Below are 14,153 nucleotides of genomic sequence, written 5' to 3'. Positions count from 1 at the left end.
CCAGTGAGCCGAAGACAGAGCCGTCATTGTAATAAGAGATAATCAGCCTTTTGGTGGGACAGCAATGGTAGGTTCCAGACAGAATGCGCCCGCAAAGGGCCCAACCGCCACAGGGAAACATTGTTGGGACCTCCTGACAAAGTTACCGGAAGCTATCAAGCTTCGCAGGAAGCTGACCAAAAGAGTGAAAATGCTTCACAACAAAGCGGACAGTGATGCATACTGCTGCTTTAGGCAATTTACTTCTGCCTCCCCCCCCCCCCCCCGTTTTCACCCCCACTGGCACTCAGTGAATTTTCCCTTCTTCCTCTCATGAAAATCCACTGCGTGGCATTAATTTGTGAACGACGGCAAGGTGCTTGTCAAGGAAAACATTTAATTTTTAAAAGTCAAAATGGGGACTTCTGAAAAAAGGTATGAGCCAGCTCGTCCGTGGGTGTACGAAGAGCGCGGCGTTCTGTACCACAGATATGGAGTGATTAATGCCACCACCGACGCTTTGACGGCATGGTGATGATACGAATTTTGTGAAATTCCCTCGTGCGTATTAGCTCTTCATGATGATGATGCAAGTTTCATGAACGCCTCTAGAACGTAGAAACTCATCCTCGACTTTTTCTTACTAATTTTTAAAACTGTTGTGTCAATCCAGGCGCTGCGTTTTAAGCGTAAATAGTTTTATAATTATTGACCTTGAGTTGCACAACATCTGGTGATTCGTTTTTTAATGTTCTAACGTTGTTTAGAACGGGCAATAATTTCCGCATTCTCAATTTCTAGGACATCGCAACAAGACGCAGTTATCGCCAGCCTGCAGCAGTCGATCTTCCGAGAGATGAAGTTTTTCTCTTTCAACGAGAAATTAACCCAGAACAACCTCAGAGAGAAGAAACTGTTGTTTAGCGAAAATCACAGTTCATTTTTGGCGCTACATTGTGCTCTATACTACTAACTATTAGTACAAAAAATCACATAATTCACGAATATACATTAATCAAAGTCTATTGGTAAAGTTTAAGGATAAAATATAATTAAACACTTAGACAGCGAATAAGCGCCAAATTCACCTATGTGTACTATTGTGTGAAACATTGAGCTCTAATCGCATAATAAAATGCAGGATGAAGTGTCTACGAACAATTGCTACATATGGTTTAATATATCCCCTATAGACACTGACAGGGTGAACACAGCATAGAGTGTCTTTTGAGGGCCCGGCGTCCATGCACGAACTCCGTGACTTCCGACGTGCTTTGTCTACGCGGTCGAACTCGCGGTCCACGAAACGCTGTCAAAAATAGGAAGCTCGCGTTGCATGAAGGTAAACTCAAATTCCTCCCTGCCATTCTCCACTTATCATTTACTAAAACACCTATTGATTTTGAGGGAGCGGTGAGAACTATACACTTGACCACAATTTTCGGCTTATCATCTTTATGGGAGTCTGGAGTTAACAGACTTTCTTTAAACTACCAAAGCACCAAAGGGCGTGGGAAAGTATACAGTTACTTCCTTGCGCAGCATTCACTGTTCGAAAGCGGAAACCCAAAACAAATCGCGCTTGGAACGCGCGGTCATCACTGCTTTGATTTGGTTATTAATAAGGCGAGCACGAACAGCGCGTGTACTTAGGTTCCCAGAATTCTCCATGATGATTGATTAATTCGGTGAAATATCTGTCGTGATCAATCTGCTAATCATAGCAGTCGACGAGACAATGCACCCGCAAAGGGGTCTACGTACGGTTTGGGGCATGGGGCAGATTATTCCAAGCTCTAAGTTTAAAATACCGTTCTGGGCGCCAACAGCCCCTAACCAGAGTCTTTGCCCTCGATGCGTGACACTACTCATAAATATACCTTTGTGCCTAACTATTTAGTCATGATCATTTGAAATATTTATATTGTGGCATACATTCACAGTCTGGCAGCGAAATTGGCCAATAAAATTGGCGTCTGCACATGGCTATGTCAAATTTACATCAAAGCTGTATTTCAGTTAAGGTTACACCCTGCCTAGTCTCAAAGTGTAGCTTTCATTCTCCAAACAAGTACGAGCAAAAAGCCTTCCAGGAACACTCTGTGTGTGCACAGAGATGACCAATTTAATGGTAGTTGATTTTAAGGCCCCATCGCCCAATAGGTGAATCGAGTTGATGACGAGGCAAATAGGTTTCAACTAAGTTCCTAAACTACTCGCCGCGCCAATCGGCATATGGTTCCAGAAGAACAACCAAAGCCAACATGGTTGGTGGCGTCAACATCCGCCATCAACCCTTGACACCCTATTCTGTCCATAGAGAGGGTGGCATTTCCTAAGACGGTAAATAATAAAAAAGGATGCTGAAAATAAATTACAAGAAACCCTTCGGAACAACGTTGTTCACTGCGGTGGACGCCAGGTAGAGAGTTCAAACTGAAAATTAGCAAATCAATTACATAATATTTACTAATTTCCTTTCTAAATACTATGTCTATCTTGCTAATTCCAATGAAAATGCGTTGCTCGTCGCCAAAATATAATATTAATAAGGTAATAAATATTGTACTGATAATAATAATAAGAAGAATCATTTATATTTCATGATCATAAAGTAAACTATAAATGGAGGAGGCCGAATGAAAAAAATATTCATAGACACCTTGCCGAGCCCCTGGTTACCTTATCAAATAAACACATCTCGACCCTTATCAAAGTAAAAAGGAAATATATTTCAAAAAGCAGAAATTAACAAACTCTATCGTGATACCATAAACACTAAGTAAAATAAACACAAAATTCCTAAGCACACTCCAACATTCTGAAAACGTAAGGCGTTCAGGGAGGTTAATTGTTTCTATATTTATTTTATTTCCATCTGGGCAACTCACATGGTTCGTATGTGTAGATATTAGCATTGGATATCTGCAGCGATTCTTACATATAAGAACTTTCCAGCGGCCTGCTTGATCAGTAAAATAGGCAGGCATATAACTTTGTTGGGAGGCTGATTGGGCCAAAAAGGTTCATTTTCTTATTTGTTCCGATTTAAAACTATTATTGTGGTTTTAGTTGCATGGTTTTTTTTTATTGTTAAGCACTTGAAGGCGTTCGAAATCTGTTCGGCATTAGAATGGTGTAATACATCCAAAATTATTTTCGGGGTATGTTTTAGTAGTAGATATAGACCTCTTCACCCTCTGCCACATGGGTGCTGCCATCTTGGAATCGCGTGATGCGGCCGCCATTAGGTTGCTTCTACTTGTGTCTCCGCACTCCACTCCGCGCTACTCCCCGCTTTGGCAGATACGTTAAATTCGTGTTTTTCATCGCATTTGACTATGTTTCTTACCTTACTTCGGAAAGTGCTGTCCGATACTCGTACTTACCACGTAATTGCATTACATTATTATGTGCACAACTTCTGCAGATTGTTTAGTAACAAGTTTTTACTATTTTTACCGTTGGCGTCCTGGATACGTGTTTAGAGGCTATATGTGCACTTGAATCAGCGTTAGCGCTCATACACATTGAGTAGATATATGACTCTAAGACAGCACGAGAGTTCAAAAGCCAGTAACCTATGAGAACTCATGTTTTCTTCCTTAGAGTGGCGGAACATTGGAAATAGGAAGGACAAGGTAAGTATATGTATGATTGCGCGTTTAGGATCCCAAGGAAGCTGACAAAATTACTCAGCATAAATACCCATGTACGTTTCCTGACAGCAGCGTGTTTTGTATTTATAACATACCTAGAACCGTTGTTTTTGATTACGGTATATGAGGGAACTCGTGTACAAGATAAAGTACAAACCCTTGATTTGAATTTCTTTTCTAGAAATAATAGTACTTGAACGTCCGTCAATTTGTGTAGAATATCACCTACATCAGTTCGACGTTCTTATCCGTTTTTGCGATATAAATATTCGGTTTATCTATAAATTAAAAGAAACTGCATACCGTAATTGGCCCCGTGCTTTTAATTGCCTATATGATTTTCTTAGGATAACCATGCAATTCATTTCACTTAATGAATTTCAACAAAAATATTGGAACTCCCCGCGTAAGAAACTGTCAAAGACAGCTTGAGAGTGCCTGGGGTACACAATATGTGACGTCAAAAAGAATCTGTGCGCATGAAGATAGCCCGACTGCAGCGTTGCCGACGGCGAAGAGGGATTTACTTTCAATAGCTGGTAACGCCAAAATCTACAAGGCGTATGGCTTCATACCAGTGAAGAGCTTTCAACACAGATCCATGGAGTGGCTCCTGGCGCTTAACTTGAGCCCAACTTTTCATATATCACTTCTGTTGCGCCCTTTAATTTTATTTGGCAAATTTCATGGATGAGGAATTTCAGACTACATTTCAGGGTCATGTCACTTATCTTATACCTTGAAAACGTCGTAAGCCAATGTCCATACACAAATAACCTATTTCATGAGGCCAATATTGTGAAATGTTGTTAATGAGTACTTCAGTTAAAGAAATTGTCTAGTCGGCCTAAGTTGGTCTATAAAAATATTTCTCCAACTTTTCTTTAAATAAAACAGGCCGATACTACATCACATCTTTTAGATATTTTCTACGTCATTATCGAAATTTTTTCAGTGCGAAGTTAATAAATACTTGGTGTACAAAGACCAAACATCGAGCAATAAAATTGTCCGTTTATCTGTTCTTCATGATTCAGCACATTGTTAATAATGTTGTCTACCTGCTTCTCACTAAGCACTCATACATTATAGATCGTTGCAGTACAACATGAGCAGTAGAATCTGTGACTTGAGCGCGAGCTATGCATACCTTCGGTACCACACGGTGCACGCGCAGCCAAAGCACGGCGGCAGGCAACGAGCGAGTGCTGGAGCGGCTGAAGGCAGAGCTTGTCCTGCTCCTTATTTATTTATTTTTTCTGGAAACTAGTGTCCGCGAGTACAGTCGTGGATCAGGGTAATCCTCCCTGTGCATCAGCGTCGTTGTTTCACCGCTGAACATGGTCGAAATGCAGTAAGATGATGTGGCGGGCTAGTTGGTTGTCCATCATGAGGATATGTAGCGCAAAACAACATGGAAGAAAGGACGAGGGATATATACCGCTTCTTCTGCCTTCCTATCCCTTTGATAGCGCTACTTCTGTCTCTTTTAAAAGGTTAAAAGGCTTGCACAAAACAGGGCGAAAAGAGACACGCCTATGACACGGACAGGTTTCTATATGAACCAACTAGCCCCAACCGAAATTTTATTCCTTCTGTCCCTCTCGACCTTTCTTGCTTGTTTTGTTTTGCGCTATATATCTAGCATTCCTTCTGTCTCGCTCATCTTTTCTGAGCGTTTCTTCTGTCTCCCTCGTCCATTCTTTCTTGTTCTGCGCTAAATATCCTCTCGATGGTCGAAGTCAACGATGAGCGTAATCAGACGAACTTGGTGCTCGTGAAGGTCTTCGAAATTTAGGCTCGAAACCACTTACTGGTTCTCTAAGTTGCTCATTACGATTGCTTCATTCGCTTTGTGCTTCAAGAAAGAAATTTGTGTCACAAAATTAAGCGAAAATGGCATGAAATAGCAACGCAATCGCGTGCACGTTGAAACCGAAACCAACCTAATAGACTACTTCTATAAAGCCCTGCATGCAACACGGCGCGCGTTGCACTCTGGGAACTAGTTGGCCAGGGAGGAGGGTGGCATGGTTTCGGTTTCGATCGACACGTCGACAAGAGATGATTTTCTGGTCCCGAGAGCGTCATTTGTGGTCTCTAAACTAACCTAAATGGCCAAGCCTCGAAGCTTTAGCACAAGCGTGAGACGTATAGCTTGTCTTAACACATGCTTGTTGTATTTTTGTACTTGAGCCTTCCTGTTAGCGTTCCAATCGAGGTATGTGGACGAGCCAGTGCTGGGAATCTCGACGCTGCGAAGCTCGGGGATCTTGCTTGTATACGAATCAACAAGCCGTAGCAACCAATAAGTATGCATTCATCGAGCTCGCGCCTTTACATTAGTGTTGTTGATCAGGAAGTTTGTTTGTTTCGTGCGTCCATAGACGAAATGTTACTTTTTGCAATTACTCTATTTCTTAATATGCCCGAGTATGCGAGGTAAAACTCGGAGGCGCCATTGAAAAGCTCAATTTTGACACACTTCTTATCTCTTATCCGTACTGACCCGCAGCAGTGCACGAAGTGAAGTCCCCACCCGCTTGCATTCCATTAATATTCAACATCGCGTATGCCCATAAAGTTATCCTGCAATCATATAGGCAAATTCGCACATACAGACCGTTTTGAAAAAGCAAAAGTCGAGCACTTGTGTGAAGAGTGTCGCACCGTTCCCCGGAAGTGCGACGGACGGGCATGAACCCCTATGCGCACCACATAGGGGTTCATGCCCGTCCGGCGCACGGTGCGACATTCTTTACACAAGTGCTCGAACGAATTCAAAGCGCGTTTGACGGTTGCTAATGGCCATAATATTTGTTTTGTGTTTGTTTTTTCTCCTGCCTGAGTATGCTGAGATAATTTCAGACGCACCGTTCAGGCGCAGATCTTGGGCGTCAGTAAAAGCTCGTCCAAAAAGGCTTAGCGAGGAGTAGGGGACGCTTGTTAGGGCCTCCGTCGTAGCTAGCCGATCTCAGCATTTGCGAGAAATTAATCTTCTACCAGCATAAAATTCGAGTGGGAGATATATGATGACACGAGGAAGACATCATAGTAACTTTTGTGCTGTAGTTATGTCGAATTTATTGCGTTTCCTTAAAAGTTCATGCGTAAACGCTGGACTCAACTTTGATACCCTGTGAGGATGCGGCTTTCTTTTCGCCCATTGAAGTAACAAGAAACGGACGTTTGGCAAACAAAATACGTATAAGGCTCCAGATGAACAAATTTAAGCTCTAGTTCAGTGGTACTAGACGGGATTATTGAAATTGAGCTCAAACATGCGCTCGTAGGGCGAGGTGACTAAGCCACGTCTTACTACGTTCGCATACGGACGCACAATATCCGGTGTTTCGGGAACCAAGGAAAGTGCCCCGGTCTTCGTTTTGCATCGCTCGAGAATGAGTCTATTGTACGTTCGTGAAAAGTCAGATAATCGAAAACGCAAGCAGCGCGTTCGGTCGCGGAGTGATAGCATGAGGTGAAGCTGCTCAGTCGAAACCGAAACTGAGTGGCCAACTAGTTCCCAGAGTGCACTGCGTGGAATTTCGCCGCGATGGGGCGCGTCGGTTTTGGAAGTAGTCCATTGAAGCAACCTTATGGCGGCGTCTACGCCAGCGCCCTCTACCCGACGGTCGGGCATCTACTGAAATTAAAAGGTCTATGGCTTATCTCCGTTTCTAAAAGTAGTAGCGCCCGAAACCAGGTGGCAGTTGGGTAAGCGAAAATATAAACAGAGCTGTAAATTTATGTTTCGAGATGGGTTGTGAGCACAGTGATGACATTATATTAACCCCATAACGCGCCATTACTGTGAGCTAACGTGATGTGTATGGTCATCCCATAACATGTTCTACTAAAAAAAAAACAAAAAAAAACGTACGGATTCTAATAACTATTTATTTTGGACGTGAATTTAATTAAATGCCTTTGATCAAAACCGCTGTTTTATTCTTCGCCCGAAAGAGTACACCTTTAGTTGGGCTAATAATTTTTTTCGAGCTACTGCACTGCGTTTTTGTATCAAGTTGCGTTAAAGCCCAGTTTCCGCTGTCCACTAACGAATTCTCATTCGTACTTGATCAAAATAATAGTTTCATTTGAGTATATTATATAAATAAACATGGAGTTAATGTTGGTAATGTCATTCACATAAATATTGAAAACAAAGGGACCGTGTTTGCTACCGTGAGGAACTGCGGACGCAATAGGCTTGGCTTTTGAAGAAAATCTGGTAATATTAGCGTTTCTCGTTCGATGTTTATAAGTAAGATTTTAAAAGTGCAAAAGGAGTTCCGTCTTTGCGGTAATTCTATAGTTGTCATAAAAAAGGTCCTAGTCCAAATAATGAAACGCTTTACTGTTATCTTTGAATGCTCGAAGCACTAAGTGCCTTTGCCCAAACGTGTGCATTAAAAATTCATTCTGTTCATGTAGGGCTAATTCAGTTGACTTGTTTTTACTGGATCCAAACATAAAAGTGCGCAATAAAAACTAACAAGCTCTTATATCTGAACATTCTTAACTATTGTAATTCGGCATCGTCCGAGTTGCAGATATTGATATATTTTTAACTGAAAGATAGCAGAAACTATTTCAGTGTTATCAATGGGCTAAAAGACGATAGTACTTGCATTGCGATCTTGGAGAGAGTTATTGGCATTTAGCCTCATATTACTTTTTACCAGCTTCACAAAATAGTCATTAAATGCATTAGCTAAGGAAAATTGGCATAACCCAGCAGAAAGTTCAAGAATTTAATATTTTCCTTACAAAATCGGTGAGCCCAAATAACGCTTGAGAAGAATCGGCGTAAAAGTCGGAATATCCCGTTGCAGTTGTTAGCATTCACACACCTTAAGCTCCCTGCTACTTTCTGTAAACTTTCGGCCGAGAGCAGACCAGATATTTAAACTCCATGCCAAAAAAAATATAAATAAATAAAGAAAGAAACAAGAAAAAAAAAACAGCAATGGAGTTTTACACGGCAGGGATGTCAGCCACCACAAAATATTGCCGCGCGCGCTCGCCAAGTAGGCAGCGCGCGCGTGGCCTAATGGTTATCGCGCCTGCCTCCCACACGAAAAGCTAGGGTTCGAATCCTGGAGCGACATGTCTTTTGTTTATTCCTCTAATTTAGTGTTCTGGAGAATTCGAGAGTCATGTTGCTTGTTCCAGGCCCGAATGTCCCACGCGTCGAAGTTTCTTCGCCGATTATTCCAGAAGACCACGCATGTACATAAGGGGCTCCGCGTGGCGAGCCGCAGTCAGTTTCGCCCCAGCGTTCGACTGTGCTGATACGCCGACTTCGACGCCCGCGACGCTCTGTTATTATCTTTGTACCCTTTTAGTTTTTGGCACAAGTTCGCCACATTAAACGTTTCTTTCTTTCTGTTTATTTAGTGTTCCTTTGGTCACAACCCGTGACATTTTGGTGGAGTTGCGGGGTAACCGCATGCCCGTGCAGCGCTCCCCTCCGAGTTCTCGGAGTGCAAGTCCGAACACAAGCCCCCAAGAACCCAACGAGGACCAGACCGAGATCCGATTAAGTCGCCGGAACCTTGGCCTACCCCCGGAGTTAGGACCCTTGCCACCCAGGACCAGGCAAACAAGGAGGACGACGATGGCCAACCAGTCGGAGACCCCGGCCGCTCCAGCCGTCGTTTACCTGCCCGTCGTACCGCGGACGGCTGCTCCATTCCACGGCGAGCAATACGAAGACGTCGAAGACTGGATTGACCAGTATGAACGCGTTGCCCGCCACAATTGCTGGACCGACGAGCAGCGCCTGAACAACGTCTATTTTTCGCTTGAGGGTACCGCCAAGCACTGGTACGAGAATCATGAGTCCTCTTTGACGTCGTGGGACATGTTCAAGACCGATCTCAAGGCTACGTTCAGCAACCACCACCGCCGAGAGAGAGCCGAGGACCTACTGCGAACCAGAACCCAGGGCCCCAACGAGAGCGTCACCGGCTTCGTCGAGGATGTTCTTCGCCTGAGCGCCCGCGCCGATCCTCAGGCTACAGAGGAGAAGAAGCTGCGACACCTGATGAGGGGTGTGAAAAGCGAGATATTCGGAGGTCTCATTCGCAATCCCCCGACAACTGTGGACGGTTTCGTCACGGAGGCGACGAATATGGAACGTGCCCTACTAGCACGCGCCAGGCACTACGAGCGACACCCTGGCGTGACTACTCTGGCGACATCCGAATACAACCTTGGTACCGACCTCCCAGGCATCCGTGACATCATCCGTGAAGTCGTCCGGGAAGAAATCCGCAAGATGCTCCCCGCTATGGATCGCCCGTCCTCCCTGTCGCTCGCCGAGGTCGTGCGAGATGAAGTTCATCGGGCCTTCCAACCTGAGGTTCCGATCAACATGACGACGCCAGAGGAGCCGACTTTGAGCTACGCCGCCATGGCCCGACGACCAACGCAAGCTAACCGCCAGGCCACGGCGCCACCCCGACGAGACCCTCCGATGCCACAGTATCCTCGACGCCAGGAAGGGCAGGTCCAGGACGTCCGCCCGGAGCAACCCTCGTCGAGGAAGACCGACGTGTGGCGAACGGCCGACCGACGCCCGCTCTGCTACCACTGCGGGGAACCCGACCATGTGTACCGCCGATGCCCATACCGACGACTCGGGCTGCGCAGGTTCCACCCAAACGACCCGCGCCCCCGGTATGGTGAACGCCCTCGGGAGATCGACGAGTACCTGCGACGACCCCAGTCCCCCGAGCCTGCGTCCCGCCGAGAGTTCCGGTCGCCATCGCCGCGACGTCCAGCTTCGCCGATGCACCGACCCCGACGTGAAAGCCTGTCACCCCTCGCTCCTCGCCGGGGAAACTAGGCGCGGCAACCCCTGGAGGTGGAGTTGCCGAAGACGACCGACGTAAAGAGCCTCCAAGAACGACGGAGCGCTCCCACTCCCCCGACGCCACGCATCGCTACGACGCCCCTGCAACGGTGTCCAACAACCTAAACGTCGTCATTGACGGCCACGACGCATCGGCACTCGTGGACACCGGAGCAGACTACTCAGTCTTGAGTGGGAGGCTCTCCCGCCGCCTTCGAAAAGTCATGACGCCGTGGGAAGGACCCCAAATACGAACCGCCGGAGGACATCTCATTACACCAGTCGGGAGATGCACTGCTCGCGTCGAGATCCACGGTGAAACGTGCCCTGTCAGGTTCGTCATTCTACAAGACTGTTCGAGGGACGTTATCCTCGGAATGGACTTTCTCTGCGAGTATGGCGCCGTCATCGACCTCGGAACAAACCGGCTGACGCTACGAAAACCTGCTCCACCATCGGAGGAACTCCAAGCGACGTCACCCACGGTCCGAGTCCTCGCAAACCACGTAAACCTACCACCGCGGTCGAGTGTTTTCGTACTTGTCGGGATCGATGAAGCTTCCTATGGTGAAGTTCTTCTCGAGGGAAACCTCCAATTGCTCCTGGGAAGAGGCATAGGCGTCGCAAGGGGAGTAGCTGAACTTCAGGATGGGCGGACTGTGGCCCTCGTGACGAACTTCCGAAACGAAACGCAACACCTCACGAAAGGTGCAGCCGTGGGCCACGTCGAGGAACTCCGAAACCCCGCCGAAATCACCGCGATTACTGACGAATTCTCGCCGTCCCAGCAAGACAGTACGTTGCCAGCGCAGCTCGACATTGACCCTAAGCTTCCGGACCCTAAACGACGTCAGCTGGTTAACCTCCTCGCCGAATACCGCGACTGCTTTGCGACGTCGTCGAAGGTGCGCCAGACCGCGGTCGCCAAGCACCGCATCGTTACCGAGGACGACGCGCGCCCTGTGCATCGATCACCGTACAGAGTCTCCGCGAAGGAAAGGGAGGTGATCCAGCAGCAAGTTCAAGAGATGCTGAATGACGACATAATCCAACCTTCAAGCAGTCCATGGGCCTCTCCAGTCGTGCTGGTTAAGAAAAAGGACGGAACTCTTCGGTTCTGCGTGGACTACCGGCAGCTCAACACGGTTACGAAGAAAGACGTCTACCCACTGCCCCGCATCGACGACACTCTAGACCGGCTGCGCCACTCTCGATACTTTTCATCGATGGACCTGAAGAGCGGCTACTGGCAAATCGAGGTCGACGAACGGGACCGAGAGAAGACAGCCTTCGTCACGCCGGATGGACTCTACGAGTTCAAGGTGATGCCCTTCGGACTATGCACGGCGCCAGCAACTTTCCAGCGTGTCATGGACACCGTACTGGCAGGGCTGAAGTGGCAGAGCTGTCTCGTCTACCTGGACGACGTCGTAGTATTTTCAGCTGACTTCGAAGAGCACTTGCGACGACTCCGCACGGTTCTCCATGCCATACAGACCGCCGGGCTCACTCTCAAGCCGTCAAAGTGCCGGTTCGCCTATGACGAACTGAAGTTCTTAGGTCACGTGGTTAGTAACGAAGGCATTCATCCAGACCCAGAGAAGACTCGCGCGGTCGCAGCATTTCCAGTGCCAAGAGACAAGAAGGCCGTGCGAAGGTTCCTTGGGCTATGTGCCTACTATCGGCGCTTCGTTCGAGATTTCGCAAGGATTTCCGCACCGCTCACAAACCTCACGAAGGACGCCGAGAAGTTCGAATGGGCCGAGGAGCAGCAGCAGGCATTCGACGAGCTGAAGCGACGACTGCAGACGCCTCCTGTTCTTGGACATTTCGACCAGGATGCGGAAACCGAGATTCACACGGACGCAAGTAACGCAGGACTTGGCGCGGTACTGGTTCAAGTTCAAGAAGGCACCGAGCGAGTCATCGCCTACGCAAGTCGGACATTGTCCAAGGCGGAGCGAAATTACTCCACGACTGAAAAAGAATGCCTTGCGGTCGTCTGGGCAATCACGAAGTTCCGCCCGTACTTGTACGGGAGCCCGTTCCGTGTAGTCACGGACCACCATTCGCTCTGCTGGCTTGCTAACCTGAAGGACCCGTCAGGACGTCTTGCTCGATGGAGCCTCCGACTGCAAGAGTTTAACATGACAGTGGTCTACAAGTCCGGCCGGAAGCACAGCGACGCCGACTGCTTGTCCAGAGCCCCCGTCGAAACCCCTTCCGGCTGCAGCGACGACAATGACGACGAGAGCTTCCTAGGAGCTGTAAACGCCGACGACATGGCACGACGTCAACGGGACGATCCTGAGCTGCGCGCATTAATCGAGCACCTGGAAGGGGGTGGGGGTACCGTGCCACGTGTTTTCTCACGAGTATTGCCGACCTTCGCCATTCGACAAGGTGTACTCTACAAAGAGAACTTCGGCGACAACAGCACACCGTGGTTGCTGGTAATCCCGACCGACCTTCGGGAGGAGATCTTTCAAGCATGTCACGACGACCCGACGTCAGGGCACCTCGGTTACAGCCGAACACTGGCCCGTATTCGTGAAAAGTATTACTGGCCAAAGCTCCCCAAAGCCGTCCACCTCTACACCCGATCGTGCCACGAGTGCCAGCGACGTAAGAAACCGCCAACGAAACCGGCCGGTCTCCTGCAGCCGATTGCTTCCCCGACCGCACCGTTCCAGCAGATCGGAATGGACCTACTTGGCCCCTTTCCGCCGTCAACATCGGGAAACCGCTGGATAATCGTCGCCACAGATTATCTCACGCGGTACGCCGAAACGAAAGCCCTCCCTTCAGGGACTGCTGTGGAAGTCGCCAAGTTTTTCATCGAGTCCATCGTCCTCCGGCATGGCGCCCCCGAAGTCCTGATCACAGACCGAGGGTCATCGTTCATGGCCCAGCTGACGCAGGAAGTCCTGCGTCTCAGCCACACCAGCCATCGTCGCACCACGGCGTACCACCCGCAGACCAACGGGCTCACGGAAAGACTCAACAAGACCATCGCCGACATGATTTCCATGTACGTCGACGTGGAGCACAAGACATGGGACGAGGTGCTGCCGTACGTCACCTTTGCCTACAACACGGCCGTACAAGAGACCACCGGAGTGACACCCTTTCAACTGGTGCATGGGCGCAGGGTAACGACAATGCTGGACGCGATGTTACCCCAGGAACCGGCTCTCGACGGAAGCGACGACGCCCAGGTGGTTGCCCAACGGGCAGAAGAAGTCCGCCAGCTCGCCAGACACCGTATTCAAGCCCAACAACGTGTCGACGCTGGCCGCTACAACCTTCGTCGTCGGGACGTCCACTTCCAGCCCGGAGACAGGGTGTGGGTGTGGACACCGATCCGCCGCCGTGGTCTCAGTGAGAAACTCCTAAAGCGCTACTTCGGACCCTACAAAGTACTTCGTCGACTCGGTAATCTGAACTACGAGGTGATGCCCGATGGAACACGGACTTCATCACGCCGCCCTCCACGACCAGAAGTCGTCCACGTCGTGCGCATGAAGCCGTACTACGCTCGATAGGACAGTGGACCTTACGTATTCCAAATGACTCTTTAGTTTACCGTTCTTTTTGTTTGCTTTTTGTTTTGTGCTGCATCGGGGCGATGCACTTTTTAAAGGGGGGAGTAA

Source organism: Ixodes scapularis, unplaced genomic scaffold (genome assembly GCF_016920785.2).
Source record: "Ixodes scapularis isolate PalLabHiFi unplaced genomic scaffold, ASM1692078v2 PGA_scaffold3__209_contigs__length_174095766, whole genome shotgun sequence".
NCBI lineage: Eukaryota > Metazoa > Arthropoda > Arachnida > Ixodida > Ixodidae > Ixodes > Ixodes scapularis.
Note: the sequence above shows the minus strand (reverse complement) of the source record.